The 6,000-nt window shown below is 39.8% G+C and overlaps 1 protein-coding gene across 1 annotated transcript in view; it reads right to left on the bottom strand.

Moving 5' to 3' along the window:
• LOC118338182 (pyruvate carboxylase, mitochondrial-like) overlaps positions 1-6,000 on the bottom strand; it is a 314,296-nt gene that overhangs the window by 307,274 nt on the left and 1,022 nt on the right. The window lies entirely within an intron of this gene.

Genomic DNA, 6,000 nt, shown 5'->3' with positions numbered 1-6,000 from the left:
CAGGCACTGCTCAGGCTAGTAAGGTTCTGTTGCTTTCAGTGAGTCATCATTCATGCAGGGTCCTATTAATGTAGGTATAATCTGGAATGCTTACTGTATAGACTATACATTTGTAAAGGCCTACATTTTACTGATCGTCAATCACCTAATTGTCAAGTACTTGTTTTATGTAATGAATGAGTGCTACTAGAAGATTCCTGTTAAGAATTAAAAGGGAACAGAATCATGAACAATTATCTTATGCATTCATATTTCTAAATCACATTTATCTGATGTGTAAAAGCTAAAACCATTTGGCAAAGTTTCCCTCAGTCTTCCGACCTTTCCGAAAGGTCCCTACTGTGGCACAGGAATGTGACCTCTGCCTTTAACTGAGTCTCAAACTAATAAATAGGACAGTGGGGTTGTCTTCTTGTTTCACATAAACCATCCACCCACTTCAAACCAGCCCATTCAATTTGTAATTTACTGCATTTTCGAGAGATACAATACTTTCTTTTTCCAGGGGTTGTGTCACTGCAATCACTGAGAGCACCACAGCTCCCTCTGCATCCCAGGCAACTAATTCAAACCAGAAGTCTCAAAGTTATTCAGCAACATTTAGTTCCACAAGATTCAATCTGGAGGCAAAAAGCCTCTTGCAGACCAATCATTGTTTTAGGTAGGAGCTTTTGTTTCCACTGTGACAAAATGCATAATAAGACACTATATTTAGGTAGTTAGGGCACATTTACATGGCACTAGTTTGCATCCAGGTATCCATATTTCCTGTGCCCAGTTCAAAAAGACTTTACTATAAAACCTCTACCCTAACTTAATCCTGACTGCAAACATCAGTTTCAAAACCGCTGCATCACACAACGAGCACTGAATTCAATTATAGTTTGAAGCCAAAATGGAATGTAGATTTTTTTCTATGCCAAATGTACTCCATGACCCTCTGTCTTTGTTGCCCCGTCTCTAAATCTTTGTGTCTACAGTGTCCACACAGCAAAGTTTCTGAATAACTAAACTCGTTCTCAGCCATCAGTGTTTATCTGTCTGACAGCACAGCTAAAACCTGACAAACATGCCTTGCTGCATGCATGCATCAGATGCCCCTCTGTGCAAAGTTAAAGGTTATAAACTACTGCTGAGAATGACCTGTGGTTGTGTGTTTGGGAAGCTTAAAAGAAAAGAAGTGATATCTGGTTCATACATTAACTTCACAGAGATCAAAGTTCGGTTCTGTTTTGACGCAGACAGCCTGTGATATTGTGACACACATAACTAGCATTACCTTTGCCCTAATTGGCTCAACGAGGAGCTAATACATACACATGGTTATCTGCCAGCATTTGTGCAATAACACAGAATCTGCCTTTTCATCCTGTACAGCAAATGTCTAACTCATTCAGAGTTCTCCAAACAGAGAAACCCTGATGTACTGAAAGTGATATCACCTTAAAAAACTATATTACTAAGGGTGAGTATGTTATTTGGTGACCTTAACTGTGTGTTATGGGCATAGTGCACATAATATAATACTGTTCCTTCTCTATTGTGGCATCATATATCACAAGGGTTTTGAAGCACACTGGTTTTCTAGAGCTTCTCTATCTTTCAATTTAATTCCTCGAGTATTTGACATTCCTTGGTGGAGTTCATCATTAAATCTAGGACAGGGAGATAAAATATATCATGAAAACAAAACTTGATTCCAACAAAACGTTTTAATGCATACAACATACAGAATAAAACACACTTTTTCTCCTCACTGCTGATAGATGACGAGTGAAATGTTCAAATGCAAAGAATATCATATTTTTTGAGAACACCATTGATATAAATATGTAATTATTCTTAATTTCCCACTTTATTTCTCACTATGTCTCACTTTATAGACATTTCCCAATAGTTCAGCCTGACTTATTTTATACTTTTAGGAATTTGTTTATTAAATCCTGTGGGTATAAACAACAGACAGGGTTAAGCTGACGAGGTGAATCTAAAAAAAATCCTGTATCCTGTAAAATCGGATGCAGATTGCTGTGAGAATACACCTGAAAACAGCTGACAGTTCCACCACCTTCAAACACTGTTCTCAGCATGTAACATGACACAGAGCTCCAGCCTCAACACGTTTAAACAGAAGATTGCCTCACACACATAATCGCACATCTGTGTAGGTAGACTGGTTGCCTTACTGTTTAATGTACAAACAATTTAGTCATTAGATGTTGAGGAGGAGTGAACAACAAACAATGGAAAATGGGTGTGCATTCATCCACAATCCCTTCCTTCCTCCCTCCCTCCTTCCACCTCAGCAGCCTCCTCCTCTGTCCTACCTAACCCTGACCTGATATGTAGAATGGATGACTCTGCCTGTACCAACAGATCAGGACGGTTCAAATGCTAAAGCACATAATAGTTTCAAAAGGTTTCCATTAAAGGTTTCCTACTTAATTTATATGGAAATAAACCAAACTGGAAGCTCCACTTGTAATTACACAGAGCAAGAATCAACTTGTGCCCTCCTATTCAAAATGACTGAAGTCGCAGCCTCTCCAAGAGCATGCTATCTGGGAAAAGGCTGAGAAAATAGTACAAGATCAGCTGCGTCACAGCAGTAAACAACAGTGAAGGTGAGGTTTAAAAAGGTCCCAATTATCAACAGCAGCACATGCTCACACAGCGGGAACAAGGTTACCGAGGCTGACTGCGTCTGTGTAGACAAAACAAATGCCTGTGACTGGACTAAAAAGTGGGCAGTGGTGGCATAAAGTTTAGATCATGGGTCCGAATCCACAAGCAGTAGGAAACTCGACGAAAACAAGAAATACTCTTTTAACAGGACCTTGAGCAAGACATTAATGTATCAAGTTTCCTTAAATTTACCATTCAAAAGACCTCTCCCTAACGTCACTCTTCAACTCTAATCCTCAATGTACATGAACCCAAACACATGTTGTTACGCGTTTGAACATTGCAATGTCAACAAATGTAAAACTAGCTTTCTTAGTATCTGACAGGAGTTATACAAAGTCTACATGCGGATGGGATTGTTAGAGTCCAAGAAAACATTGCATTTTCCTCTCCACTTTCACTTTCACTCAGCCTCTTTACCAGCTGTGTCAACAAGATGCTCCGGCCTCCTGCAGCCACAAGCTGCCCCTATAAGATAGAATAATAGCAGCCAAGATTTGTTTAACCTATTCTTTTTGATGGTCTCTTTTTGATGGACCATGATGTTGAACTTGTATTTTTTTTTTTTAATAATCAGATTTTATTTTATTTTCTGAATTTACATATCAACAATGCATATAAGCTTACATCATTAAGTAGTGGTCTGAGCTAGGGGAGAAAATGAATAAGCAAAATTCAAATAAAGTAGAAAATGAAAAGAAAAGAATAAAACTAGATTTAAAAAGAACTTGTATTTTTTAATACAAGTTCTGTTGTAAAGAAAAGGCTTCATATTGTGTGTTTGCTTGTAACAAGGACAGCAACAAAGGAACAACATTGCAAGGAACATTCTTGACCAGAGAGGAGAAGGGTGAGAGAGGGATGTCCCCAAAAATGGCCTACAGGCTCTATTCTGCCAACCCTTACTCACTCTATGACAAGGAAAGCCTGGCTACTAGATACGTAAAAAGTCCCTTTTTACACAAAATGCCTCCTTTGGATTCATCTACTTCTCTTCAACTGTTTCTCTCTTTATAACCAGAGTTTATCAAGAGGGGTCTTATGTAGTTAGCTGGTTATCAAACACTCTGCTAATGTGGGTGAGGGGCTGCTAAGAGGATGAAAGCTTCACGAGTGACATTCCGCTACCCTTTACTAGACCCTCTTTGACCTCACTAAACCTCAGGGGAAGAAACTTCCAGACAATGCTGACACAAAACATTCATGCAGGGTTCTGTGATTCACAGTCTATCATGAACTATAATTACTATTATCAGCCAGTGCTTTGAGGCCCAATGACATAGCACCTCCTTAATCTGACGTATTTCCTATTAAAACAGGATGGGACATAATACAGAGAGGCTCAAGTGTCAACCAATGACATATTGGGAAGAAATGTACATTTGTTGCATGATGGGTGCAATACAAGAGCCACATTGTTTTGCCTAATTAAACATAGGCTGGCTGTACTTTACCTAAACATGACTCAAAACTTCAGCAAAGGCGCAAAGTATGCAAAAATAATCTTGATGTCATCCCTTTCAGAAGGGTTGCCCGCACTGCTGGTGTATTCCTACCCCCATACCACAGTCTTTGATTACTATTTGCCTCCTGCTCAGATTCCCCTCTAACTCCAACCCCACCACCCACAGGTGTTAGCTTGTTGGTGCCCTGGTGGTAGGCAGAGGAGAGAGTCCAGTGTTTCCCAGGAAGCATGAATAATGACATTTTTTCATTTATCATTTCATGGGAACTCCAACAACAGGTCAGCAACCTAATTAGCTAAAGGCTGTAAAAAAAAACTAAATATTCTGAGGGAGTACGGCAAGTGTGCAGAGAAGCATACTGAAATACAAAAGTGCAGTTTTTTCAATTTATTGTATTTTCTAAACATGTATGTATGTCACCACAAGCATAAGCTGTTAACATACTGTTGTTGGTAAACCACTCTGGCATGCCATGTAATGAAAAATGTGTTTTCATGCCATTAAAAAATGCAAATGTGCAACATTTCAACCTAGAAACACAGATGCAGTGAGAAAGATGAACGCAGTGCAGACATAAGAGGCAAACCATCGATGTGGCACTTGTTGAGAGACAGGCTGTATCAGTTTAAAACGTTCTTTCTGCAGGAGAACTCGTGATAGAATTGATGCTAAAACAGCTGCAAACTTCTTTGTAACTTTAAGGGAATAAGATTTAAAAGGCCTGCTTACAAAAATGTATAATGTAAGCCTTGCTTGTGGAAATATAATAGCCTCTGACCATCCCAGGGCCCCCTGCATCCTACCAGATATAGTCTAAACTTAAGTGTCAGTGCACACCAGGAGTACTGTCAACTGATAGTACCATGTCTGAATGTCTACGGTGTATCAGAGGGGCAAAAAACATGCTTACTATTTTGGCTTATTTCTTTGTTGCAATCACAGCAGCTTAACTAGTTCTGCCTGTCCAATTGCTACTGCAGCAGTCAAGGCCGTCGAGCAATTTTGAAAAAAAATGTTGTGGGGGGGAAAGAACTAAAATATCTCTTCTTTAGAGATTTACAAGGTGAAGTGTATGTTCGTAAAAAAGGGAGCAGTCAAACTTCTGCAACATTATCATGAAACTATAATGGATGCCTCCCAGTTGCCTTGGACATTTTCAATTGATAACTTCGACATTATTGTGACAAGTAATAACACCAAGGTGAACGAGTGAATGGCGCATGCCCATCAAACACACACGGCCACTACAGTCACTTAAACAAACCAAAGACAAAAAGCGGACGACTGCATTTTCTGCCTGCGTACCTCTGATCACACCTCTGCTAGAGGATCTTACTGCAAGTTCTGCATATGACTTGTGAAGAAGATAACAGTCCTTTGTTTGATCACTGCACAGCTCCCACTGGGCCTCCCTGAGCTCTGGGATGGGACAGCTGTTCTGCATGTACCATTGTTTGAAGCAGAGTAAAGGTTGCCTTGAGGATGAACAAACTGTGCCGTCAAAGGATTCTGACACAACAGATACACATGTACGGGTTCAAAGGTGAAAGAGCGAAAGAGAGAGCAGTGAGAAAAATCAGGCCATTAAACATTTTATGAGCAGCTTACAAGCAAGTTATGCAATCTACAAGTTTCAACATGTAAACATATTTATTCTCTCCTATACACAAGCACCAGAGGAGATGCAGGACAGTCTGAAGTGCGTCATATGTTGCTAAATGCCAGGATTCCCATTTAAATACCTCCATTAGGTAAAGGAGCCCCAGTGTTTTATCTTACCTCACCACCCATTCTGCAGGTGGGTAGCGTAACAAAAGCACTCTTTGCTGCATGTTTTGTCATGTTGCCA

Source organism: Morone saxatilis, unplaced genomic scaffold (genome assembly GCF_004916995.1).
Source record: "Morone saxatilis isolate NCDOM2014 unplaced genomic scaffold, NCSU_SB_2.0 Contig4, whole genome shotgun sequence".
NCBI lineage: Eukaryota > Metazoa > Chordata > Actinopteri > Moronidae > Morone > Morone saxatilis.
The sequence above is the reverse complement of the archived record's forward strand: the minus strand, read 5'-3'. Positions and strand labels throughout refer to the sequence as shown.